Below are 12858 nucleotides of genomic sequence, written 5' to 3' on the forward strand. Positions count from 1 at the left end.
TTCATTTAAAAGCAAAATGCAGTTCAACCATAAATACAAATTACAATTTTTTATTCTAGAGAACCCTTTCATTTTTGAGGAGTAACTACTTAATGTATACAAAGTATCTGAATACTGATAGAAGATATATATTTCTTGCAAAACATCATCCCAGCCAGATAACTTCATAAAAACACAACTATAAATAGGCAAAAGAGAAATTTGATAAATAAGATAAAATACCTCAAACATACGAGGAAAAGAAAAGGTATATCTAAAGAAATTTTTCAGAGAAAATGACTTGATTTATAGCAAAAGAACACATGTAAATTAACAGATATATTAAACTGTAAAATGCATCTGACATTATGGATCTCTTCTGATGACTCTTTGTTTTTCTTATAACAGTGGAGAAATCTTTGTTCTTTGTGACTTCTGCTTGCTAGTAACTCAACAATTTGGTGTGAAAGAAAGGCATTCTGCTTATAAATATTTAGAATTTCTAGGTATTTTTGTGTATTTTATGATAACTCTCATTGTATCCTCTGAAATTATAGAGGTCTCTAAAAATCTAAATTAAAAAATCAACAGCTACATGGAATGAGGAAATGAAAGTAGGAGATAGTTTCTAAGTTATTATCTCTGAGATAATATCTCAGAGATAGAATATGCAGTAACAATGCCACATGCAGTTTAAAAACCCCAATATAAATAGCTTCCAACCTAAAGATATGTTACAGATTAAAAGGAAATATAAAGTGTTTGATGGAAATAGGTCAAAGAAGGGTAATCTGTTTTCCTTATGGAGATTAAAAAATGGTACAAGAGATAGAATAGCAAAAAAAAATCTGAGACCATACCCACATGCAATTAGAAAGAAAAACATTAAGGAGAGATCTGAAAATGAACACTGAATGCAGCACACATATCCACCATAAGTAATAATTGCAATAATAATCATCATAGTGATAACAAAAAAAAAAAAAAAAGAAAAAAAAAAGAAAGAGCCAACAAGATTATTATAATTAGATAGTTACTTAATTTTATATAAAACTTCTGAATTCAAGACTTTCTTTTTTTCCCAAGAATTTGTGCCAGTTTGTTATTTCCCAGGGAATCTTTGCCATTTTACCCCAGAAAAGCAAAATTATGAAATAAAATGCATCATAGAATTAATTCTCTGAAACACTTCTAGAAATTTTTTAATCAGTGAAAGTTTTAATTTAGAGAAACTTGCTATGAGTCTGATGTAGATCCTTAAAGATTATTTAAAGTTAAAAGAATGACTCTGAAGATTTTTGGCTTTGAAGAAAAACACATATGTCATATAACTTAATAATTTTCCTCATGATATTCACAGTATGTTGCAGTATGTCTGTTTGCTTATTGAGTGCTTTGTTTTTTTATTCTTATTCTTTTAATTTCAGGAAATTTATTATAGATTGAGTAGATCTGCAGATGTCGGGTGAAAGATCAAGAAAATAGGGTCATCGTGGCTCTTAGATGCTAATTGTGTAATAGTTAAGCTATGGCTATGTAACAGTTAAAATAAAATATTATGATATTCTGCATGCCCTTTGCTTATTTATCTTCATCCTCATTATTTTTTTTAATATGCTATGTGGCCTTGTTTTTATAAAAAATATTTTCAACCTGCAAATTACACCTTTTTTTTAGAATATTCTGTGCCCCTGCTTCCTTTGAGTTGAAAGGCACAGCCAGACAGAGAAGAATAGCACTCTGTTTAAGAAAGAATTGAAGAGAGTGTGTCACAGGTCATATTTTATACTGTGTTATATGATGTAGGATTCAGCATCTGAGCAGTACAGATCTAAATAGACAGTCTAATAAAACTCCGTCCTTTTTGCACTTTTCAACATATAAAATCAATTGTGTATATAATTTATACTCATATTCTTTATAGATGTTCCTTTACATCTAAAGATTTCCTGAATATATTTCAAATAATAGACATCTGAAAAAATATAATTTAATAATACATTATTCATTAACAACAAAGCGTATCTGCTTTATCCAGATCTTCTGCTAAAGATATAAAACCGGTTTTGTAACACATTGCTTTTTAGTTTGCCTGTCAATACCATAGGTTTATTGCACAAGGTAAACTCAGCAGTCAGACCCTGTCTGGAATTTGAGTAATACCAGGAAATCCTTAAAAGCTGCACCTAATCTTTCATACATATTTAAATACTGAAATATTATGTTATGTCTGGGGTTTTAACTTGCATTCATTTTAGTAGATTACATAGTGTCTGGCCACATAAAAGCCTGAAATATATTTTAATGTAGAATAAATAATTTTCATTTCAATTAGTAGCTTTAATTCAATTAATTAGTATTAGCAAACTAGGTAAAAATATTCTAATTTGGGTATGGACATTTGTAAGCATAAAATGTAATTCTTTTACTGATTTATTACCATAAATTTATTTTTTTTTTCTGGGCTGACCAATTTTTTTTCTCCAGCAACTTTATAGAAACCCCCTTGAGAGACATTAGATGTTTAAATAGGATATTAGCTGACAACCAACCTGAAAAGTAGAAGACATGATTCCTAATCAGCAGAAAGCCCAGTGATTTATTGCTGTTGATTAGTTTGAGATTCTCATTTGTCTTCAAGAAGCTGGAAAGCAAGTCAAAGGCTTCTGGGAAGTGATAGACTTTTAAAAACTTTAGTAGCTGCTAATCAAGAGCTTACCAATTGATCACTAAACCGCAGGTTCATGAAATCATATGGGATATCAACTGATTTAAAACTGAAATACTCTGGACTAGTGCAGTAAAATTATGCTTTAAAAACTGTTAAGGAGTAAATAGGATGGGGCACCACTCCTGTGAGGAAAGACGGAGAATTTGGTGTGTTCAGCCTAGAAAAAAGAAGGCTTAAGGGTGACCTAAGTGTGGCCTTTCCATACCTGAATGGAACTTTCAGAAAAGATGAGGCAAGACTATTTACAAGAGCATGTAGTTGTCGGTCTACTAAGGAACGGCTGGGAAGAGATGACACAGACTCTCATGGAGTCAGAACAGGAGAATTTTTCTAGTTTATTGCTTCAGGCTTGTTTTATAGACTGGTTCATGGAAAGTACAGAAAGGAAACTCCTATTGGTTAGCAAACCACTATATCACCATCATTGGTCAGTGGTGAACACCACCCTCTGACTTTCTCCTGCAAAGAAAACAAGGGACAGACAAACAGCACCTGGCACGGCTGTTTTCTGTCTCTGAGGATTGTTTTTAAATCCTCCCATGAATTTCTCAGGCTAGCTCTCAGGCCTGCAGTTTCACAGGCACTTTGCTGCCTGCTTCAGAGCTAGCATCCATAGGTAGTGACAAGACGAGGGAATTTTTTCAAACTGAAGGATAGGTAGGTTTAGATTAGCTATTAGGGAAAAAAATAATGACTATTGAGGGTGGTGAGGCACTGGAACAAGTTGCCCAGAGAAGTGAATGTTCCATCACAGAAATGTTCAAGGACAGGCTGGATGGAGCTCTGAGCAACTTGGTGTAGTGGAGTGTGTCCCTGTCTGGGGGCTTGGAACTAGATGATCTTTAAGGTCCCTTCCAACCCAAGCCATTCCATGTCTCTATGATTCTATAGACTGTAGTGGGCTCATTGTGAAAGTACAAAATATTACCCCTTCATCAAATTACCAGAATACCTCTAATTGAGAGGGACAAAACAGTGGGACAGTGACAAGTGGCAAATACTGCAACAGCAAATGGTTATGTCTCCCAAAGCAAACTGTTCAGCTGGAAGGTCTGGATGGATTTCTTTTTGTCCCCCTGAGGAAAGAAAGAAAGAAAAAGTCAATCTATTTCTTTCAGATATACAAGTCAAAAAACTCTAAGTAAAACAATGGTCACATGCTTGAGTCATATGAAGACCTCACTGTATTTCTCATTCTGTATTTCTAGTTGCTTTTGGTATAGCTGCAGTTTCCCTCTCCAGCAATTCAGAAAACCATACATATGTATTAAACATAAACTGAAATATATCAATGCAATCTTACTTTTCATCAAAAATTTTCCCAGAGAAGAATACGACAAGTGTAATACTTGTTCCATTAATCTAAATTATCTGCATTAATTTATGGTTTTAAAAATGATACTTTCTCTCAATCCAGTCATGTTTTTCTGGAAGATATTTCCTTTCAGCCAATTCTTTCCCTCATTCATGGAATCTACTTAGTCTCTCCTTGCACAGAAAGTACTTCATAAAACTGATAATCCTCCTTGCCTATAATTTACATCAGCAGAAAAGAACAACAACATCAGCAATAATAGCAACAAAAGCCAACAGAATAAAACAAAAAAACCTAAACAATTTAACAACAAATAAAAACCCAGCAGCTATGAGGAAAGGATTTTGTCATTCTTCACTATTAAATATCCTATGCCTAAGAGCATGTGAGCACATTTTTTAACTTGAACCTATTTTATGCATTTTTAAAATAGGAATGTTTATGTATTTTACTTCATGATTCTTAATTAAAATGCCTATATAGACAGAGACATTAAGTTGGATATATAATTTAAGCCCAATCTATAATAAGGAGATGCATCAAATACCAAAAGTACCTCAAATAGTACCTCTAGTGTTGTACCCCAGCAATAGCAGGTGGCTAATAGAATATCCATGGATCAGGTCAGCGGCAGATACAAAGGAATGTTTTCTCTTTCAGTTGTGAGAGTGTTTTATGTCAGTTTTGGATACCAGGTTGTGTAGGAGGTTAACATTTTAATGTGCATCTGTAAATGAAAATTTGCTAAATGGGAATGTAATCAGATTTTTTTCTTTATTAAACAAGACAGAGAGAGTTATAGATTAATTTATATCTTTCAGCATGAGGCTGAAGTGCCAAGGATTGTTGAGTCAGTCTCCTATCAAAGTGGTTTTGATCTCTATGCTATCTTACCTTCTACTCCTCCTCCTTCCTTTCTCTTGCCCTAGTTCTGACAGTACATTTTCTTTCTTTTCTTTATACCATTACTGGTTAACTCATCAACTCAGAAGAATGATGTTCATTGTGAGGGGAGAGGGAGGAGAAAGGTGTTAGTTTGAACTAGTTCATGGAAAAGATCTGTGCTCCAGTTTTACAACATAAATGACAGTTTTAAAGGCAGAGTAAAGTTAGAGGCATAACATGGAGGAAAAGGCTGATTTGTTCAATGAAAGTGTAGCATTAGAACAGCATAGCCTAGCACCTAACCAGCTTTTCAGATTAGGATCTAGTAAAAACACTAATTTAAGTTCTAAATACTCATCTTGTGTATCTATCCAAAGAAGGGAAACGAAGTCTAGAGCACAAATTTATGAAAAAATGCCTTAGTGAACAGAGTTGTCTTGTCTGGAGAACAGGAGGCTGAGGGAAGATCTTATCACTCTCTGCAACCACCTGAAAGGAGGTAGCAGGGAGGTGGGTGTGGTCTCTTCTCCCAAATAATTGTTGATGGGACAAGAGGAAATGGCCTCAAGCAATGTTTAAATTGGATATTAGTTAAAAATTCAATGACCCATTTCCCACTGAAAGAGTCATCAAACATTGGAAGGGCTGTCCAGTAGTGGAGTCATGTCTGAGGGTATTTGAAAGATATGTAGACGTGGTAATAAGGACATGTTTTAGTGTTGGGCTTGGCACTTATGGGTTAATAGCTGGACTTGATGATCTTAGAGGCCTTTTCCAGCTAAAATGATTCTGTGATTCTTTTATCAAATGGTGTGTTTGAGCAACATTGAATGCAGCGTATTATGGAAGACCAAGATAAACCCTCAGCCAGTGCAAAAATGGAATAACTACAATGAATGAAATCTATGCTGACATAGATCTGATGGAAAATAATATGATTATTAATAATCAACTTGTTAAATACCTTTTGTCATAAGGGAAAAAGGTCAAGAAGTTCCAAGAATCTTATATTATCTTTTTTATTTTAAAACAGGTTGCTACATTTGAGGAGAAAAATATCAGTAAGTCACATTTTACTGCAGAACAACCCAGAACAAGAGAGTAAATTGATCATGGCATCCCTCCACAGGGATAGGCTCTGAATGGACTCAGAATTTAGTAGTTTTTAAAGCACCAGAGTAAGAAATTAGTTCTGAGTTATGTGTCTTTATGAAGACAGTTTTCATAGCTGCAGTTTCTCATTAAGCTACTAAGAGAAATATTGTAATGTTATCATTTGTTGTTTCATATCTTGAGTTTCTCTATAAAGTTTGTCAGTTGCACATAATGGCAACATGAAAGAATAGCCTGAAGAATGAGGGAAATCTAAGGTTGCTTTGAATCTAAAATGTGAGATATTTTTTATTTTTAAGGTTGTATGTGGACTTTATTCAGCCTTAAGTATTAATCAGTAATACCAGTAATCTGTGAAAGTAAATGCAGGAAATAAATGGGAACTAGTAAACTAAAGCTGAAATAAATGCATTCTTTTCATTTATGGAAAAAGAACATATTTTATGGCAAACTATTTAGGTTGCTATAATATGGTCTCCTACAGATGTCAAATCTCCCTAAGTGAGACAGGATTCTGATAAAGCATATAGTTTGTCACCAGATGAAAAAGGGCATATAAAGGAGACTTTGGAGAAATATATTACTGGAGACTAGGTGGAAGCAGAAATACATAAACACTGTAAACATAGAAGCTATTTCCTTGTTCCTGTGGTGATACCCTTCACAAAGTGCTTTCATTATTGTACTGCAATTCTGTATGACATTTGCTTCTGGAATGCTTTCTCCTGTTTTGCTTATGCTTTTCTCCACCTGTTTATTTTTTCCCTGTAAATAGCATAATTTAGACTATTGACATAATTCAGAGAGCAATAAATTATTCTTACTTTCAGTTTATGGTCAAAGCTAGTATTGGAAATAAAAGTCCCCTTCGATAATATGCAGCCTTTTGCTAGACAGATTAAATGTCTATTGCTTGAATGCATCGCACTGTGGTAGAACTAAAAAGCTTCTTCTACAAGAAATAGGATAGTAATTCTCATAAGAGATCATATCATAATAGGTTCAGTGGCTTCAGATGGTGGCTAGAACACGTGATATAACCCTGAATGTAAAGAGAATGTAATAATGCATCTATCAAGTGAGTATTAAAACACAGCTAACTGGCACATGTCCTGCTCATATTTTATGGAAATCACAACACACCCATGCACTCAGATGTTAAACAAGTTATGTCATTCAGTTTATACCAGAACAGATTTTAGATTTGGGATAATATATATGCAACAGTTAGGTGAGCACTTCTAATGGATCTGGCCTTTGAACATGTGAGTCTAACTACTGCTCAAACACCCTATGGTTCGTGGAAGACCTAGATCTCTAGTTGCTGCAAAAAGCAATTCTAGGCATGAGCACCAGAAATAATTTCAAGTGTTCAAGGAATTCCCTGGCCAAAAGCTACTGGAATGGATGACTGAAGAACAAATATTTTGAATCACAGCCATGTATTTAAGTATCCGAAGACCTTTTTATTCTATCATGCGACCCAAGAACTTCAACTCTGCTTCTTAAGTAACTGTCACAGACACTGCTATTGGTAAATAGCATTTGGAAAATAGAAATATGTGTAGATATAGCAGAGGCCACCTGCATCTGGAAAAATATAATTAAGCAGCTTTTAACACCAGCTTGTTTTGAACTTAAACATTAAAAACTCCAATCTATTATAATTCTCTATGATTTTTTTTTTTTGCCCAGTGGTCCTATAAATATAGAATTTCCATTATTTTTTCACATAGCAGAAGATTCATGCTAGCTGAATATTTTGTGCAAGGCCCTACTTATGACCTGTTAGGCTTGCTACCAACTGCTTCTGGGAGTTCACAGTGTGAAACAGAGTTTGGAATCTGCTGGCTTTTCTGATGATGCACAATCTTGGGATAACAAAAAAGGTCTTGAAAACATAAGCATGGGTTGAAAGTGGAAGCCCCAGATCAATAAAAATGCACTGACAGTCGATTAGTGATCACTGAGAAAACATGGCCTTGAGAGCTGAGTGAAGACAGGTTTGCTTTAAGAAAAGGAGCAGCGGCTCAACAAAGTTTAAGGAGAGCAAAGCAGTCACATGCCATGGTCAGGGTAAACAATCCTGCCTCAGTGCTGCAGAGTGCAAAGTCTAGAGGGAGGGGAGGCCATGGGTTAGCAATTCTCTAGAAACATGACTGTCTTACAAAAGGAAAAGATACCAGATTTGAGGACCAGGGTGAGAGGAAAAAAAAATCCAACTAGTGCATTTCTGTCTTCTCTTATCAACAAGCTCTGTAAGCTTGACTAGCCTGACAGCTAAGATTTTATAATGGACTATCTCTACACATAGTTGCATACTTACAGTTAATATAGGATTGTTTAAAAGTGGTGCCTCCAGAACAAACCTAACACCCCCACCACTGAGAAGCCCAGGGTTAACAAGGAGCAATGGGCTGCCAGTGGTTCCACAGGTGTTTACTATGTTATGCTTGATCTCACTCTCTCCCTTTTTCAGTTGCCCCTGCCCTTTTTCTGCCTGTTTCTATCTCCCTACATCACATTTACTGTTAAAAAAAAATCCATATTATTGATTTCAGCATATGGACTCATCTGCACTGTAATTTGAGCAGAGGCACATCTCACTAATCTGATCATAAAAACAGTGTCACTTTGAAGAAGTTATTACCTTTATGTTCCAGGCTGACATTTTGGCTGCCACTGCACTAGCCCTTATCCATGTCATTAGTAACCTCTGCTTTAGCTCCATAGAATTTCATTCCCTTTTCTGAGGTAATTTTTACAAAAGAATTTGTTGATTCTAGTCCATCAGGTACTGTATAATGTGGACACTATTACCTGCTTAATATCTTAATCCTTGGGTGTAAAATCCATATTAACTTTGACTATCCTTCACCAAATTTGTATCCTAAATACATTGAACTTCATAATACATATCTTTATGTGTTTCACTTCAGGACGGAATTGGTTTTGCTTTCAGTGATTAGTGAAAACAATGTCAAAACTATTAATCATTTTCTGTGTCCAAACTCTCTACCTGTTACAGTGTCTACTATCCGTACAGTGCTTTTTTTCTCTACGTCCTGTAGCAAGCTATGTTATTGACATCTTTTTATAACACATTATATAGTAGACCTCAGCTGAAGCTGTAATGAAGAATAAAATCTGAAGTAAATAACACAATCACAGACATTTCTTTATATAATATTACCTAGGATGAAGTCACAAGAAGTTTTACTGCATGAATTTGCCACCGATTCATAGTTAGCATCAAGAAAATATGCTATCTTGCCAACTTCTATTACCATGTATGCTTTATAATGCACTCAAGGAAAATGTAGTCCAGCTAAATATATTAAAACAAACATGCCTATTAAAGAAGAAAGCCTATTCTGCATCATGTAAGTTGCAATAACATCTTCTTTTTGGGTATTTTCTTTATTAAAAAGGATACATTAACCATTTGCGAAAGTTGAATTTACTTACACAATTCCTGAGTCTTTTTAAATAAATGTTCTTTAAAATAGTTCAGTTGGAAAAAAATTAGCAGATATATGAAATACCAGGGAAAGAGGACATTGCCAGCTTTTATTGTACTGAAAAACTGTATTAGGTACTTTATATTAACAAAGATAGCCTTTTAGCAATCTAACAAGTAAGAATGAATTCCTCCCCTTTCTTTACTTCAGAAATACTGAAAGGCCATATTCAAAAAGCTTTAATCTTTATTTCTGTGTTTCTTATTTTCTAAAGCTCACTGCCATTATTGGTAGGAACTTCATTTTGCTTCATTTGTTAGGTAAAATATAAGCAGTTAAATTGTGTTTCTTTTCAATGCAAGAATAACCTTGAAAAGTTGTCTGCGTTATTCGGGAAATATTTTCTACCATAAGCTCAAAGTTAGCAATATAAATATATTATTATATACTATACTCTATAATATGCCTTTCACCAGCCCAGTCAGATTTGAGGCAGATTTACATGACTTATGTCATACTCCTAGTGAACATACTGAGTATAGGCAGGTTCCCACCTGGAGTGCTGGACATACGGAAGAGACAAATGCGTCCAGGTGTGGGGGCCTGAGGGTGCATTTCTTGAGTTTTTCCAGCATGGGATTATTCATTCTTTTGGAGGAAAAATGAACAAAACTTAAAACAACAAAACCAAACCAAAACCAAAAAGTGAGCAAACAAAAGAAACAAAACAACCAAACAGCTCTGACAAAATTCTGGAAGAATGAAGGTTATACTGAGATGCTGGTGAATTGCTGCTGTTGAACCGAATCAGAGAAAAAGCTTCTTTAAGCATATTTATAAAATAAACTTTAAGACTCTTGAGCTGTATCCAATATAGACCTAGCTTATGCAGTGGGAAGGTATATAGTTTGGTCTGTACATTTCAGTCTTAATAATCTTATATTGTGATCTTTTCTCTTTATGTACTGCATTAGCACAAAGAAATCTGTCTGGGTGATAGAAACCCAGCATTTTGAATTCAGTAAGGCAAAATTCAATAGCATTGGTCCTTGGTATGCTGGACTTTTCATTTTCAGTGAGCAGTTTCATTAAAACAAGCAGTTGCTGAGGAAAATCTTTATTCATAATTTTTTGTGATCATTCACATAAATTAAGATCTGGACATCTTTTTTTCATTTGGAACAAGATTTGCCCACGAAAATTTTTTCTCATATCAGGGATCACACGTTTGTAGAGACATCTACTAATGCGTGTTGGGGAGGAAAAAGTTGACATTAAAGGGGTATGGAAGAACTAATAACAGTGGAGATGGTTCAGGAAGTTGTGATTTGCTAACCAGTTCTGTGTAAGGGTCCACAGCATTTCACAGGAGAGAAGGTGCACTGTGTCATATCACACATCTCCTGTCTTCAATATAGCTAGACACAGTCCTGCAGGATTGACAAATGATAGTCCTGAGAGATAAAAATAACTGAAATGACTGTCCAAGTTAGAGCAGACAAAAAAGGGATGAATACATGAGATATGCTTGTCTAATAGGGTACCTAAATTGCTTAAATTTATAACAGCAATTCTTCCAAAGCACCAGAATAGTAGAGGTGAGGAAGGCAGACTGCTGCTTGCAGGAGATTTCACAGAATAGAGACGAGTAAGTGAAATCACTTTCTAAAAAACGCTGTTCTAAGATGTTATCTGTGCATTTTTCAAGTGAAAATGCAACCATAATTACTCTCTCTTACTTTTAGTGGCAATCTCACCATGTCTTGATTATGGGCAATATCATTGTGCCAGCCTGGTAGCAGCTGTACCAAATAAAGTACTTAAAAAGTAATCTGTAATCAATTACTTCCACATAATCAGCATTATATACCTGTAACATTACTTTCCAGATCCAGCAATCAGCAGCTGGTATTGGATTGGTCTCTTAGGAGTACTTTGACAACCCCTAGACCAGCTTTTAGCCTCAAACCAGTGTGAATTTTTATCTATTATATTTATTGTGTTGTACAATTCATAAAATCAAGGCATATGAGAAGCAGATCTGTGTTTTATTTATGTATGCTGAAAAATTCTGCTGGTGCTAAAAAAGTTTCAAACTCAAAACAATGTGATTATTCAATATATTTAATGACTTAGATACATTGAAAACCACTAGGAACCAATTGTTATAAGTGTTATGTATAAATATTTCTGATTAAAAAAAATTCTCTCAGAAATTTAGTTTAATCTCAATCAGAACAATTAATCAAAATCTCATGTTTAGAGAAAATGTGAAAACTGATGTAAAATTTAGTAACAAAACAAAATCCATCAAAAATACGAAAGATCATCTTATGTCAAACTCATTTATGTTGTTCATTTTGATACAATTTCATTTCAAACCACTTGTCCAGCTGTATTGTATATATCTTCTTTTATTGAGAAAGGTTGTCCGTAGGGCTAATTTGGCTACTTTGATTGTGAGGTCACTGATGAGACAGAACTGAGTGATATCAATTTGCATGACTTACCAGAGTCAGGAAGGTTGAAACCAGAGCTGTGACTGCACAGCTGTCAACTGGCCTTATTAGCAAAATGAAACAAAAGAACAGTGAAAAAAATTGAGTGACTCATCTACTTCTAACTCTTCTGAATCTGATCTTTAAAGTGTATAAAATCTGAAGACATTAATATAGATCTCAGCAACTATCTATAATTACTTTTGTAGTATTCACATAAAAGCAGCCCTGCATTACTGCTCTCCCTTCCTCCCTACTGAATATAATCTAGCTTTCCTTTTCACCACCCCCCATGTATGTCTCCCTCCCCACAGCAGGCATAGTCCAGCTGTGCATATCTTCTCTGGAACCATGCGCCCATGATTCTGTAAGGCAAGAGCAGCAACATACTCATCTCATGAGGCAACTGCAGCAAACTGCATCCCAAAGCTGAATATGAACTAAGTGTATCAGTGCAATAAAGCAGATAATATACTTACTGGTGTAAGTAAAGGTGAAAGGGTCCAACAGGTCCTTGGTGGCTTTTTGCTCACCTGCTTTACTCCCCTCCCATAGTTTAATATCGGGTTAGGTGGCACAAGGTTACATATCATAATTCATTTATTCCTGACACTTTTAGCACTGGGATGTGTCCACACCATGGTCTCAAAGTATTGAATGGCATGACATTCTGAGCATCACAGAAACACATGTATGTTTTAATGACAGACAGTACAGACATGAAGAGCTTGTATATAGGTCCACAGAAAGAAGGAATTTTCATCCACGTTAATGTCTTGATGAAAACAAGGAACACAAAAGCTTGGTGAGCAGTAATGAGATTGTATTTGGGCTGTAACCATTGACCAAACTAATATTTTATTTTTTTTAACATAA

This window comes from Poecile atricapillus, chromosome 4, assembly GCF_030490865.1.
Source record: "Poecile atricapillus isolate bPoeAtr1 chromosome 4, bPoeAtr1.hap1, whole genome shotgun sequence".
NCBI lineage: Eukaryota > Metazoa > Chordata > Aves > Passeriformes > Paridae > Poecile > Poecile atricapillus.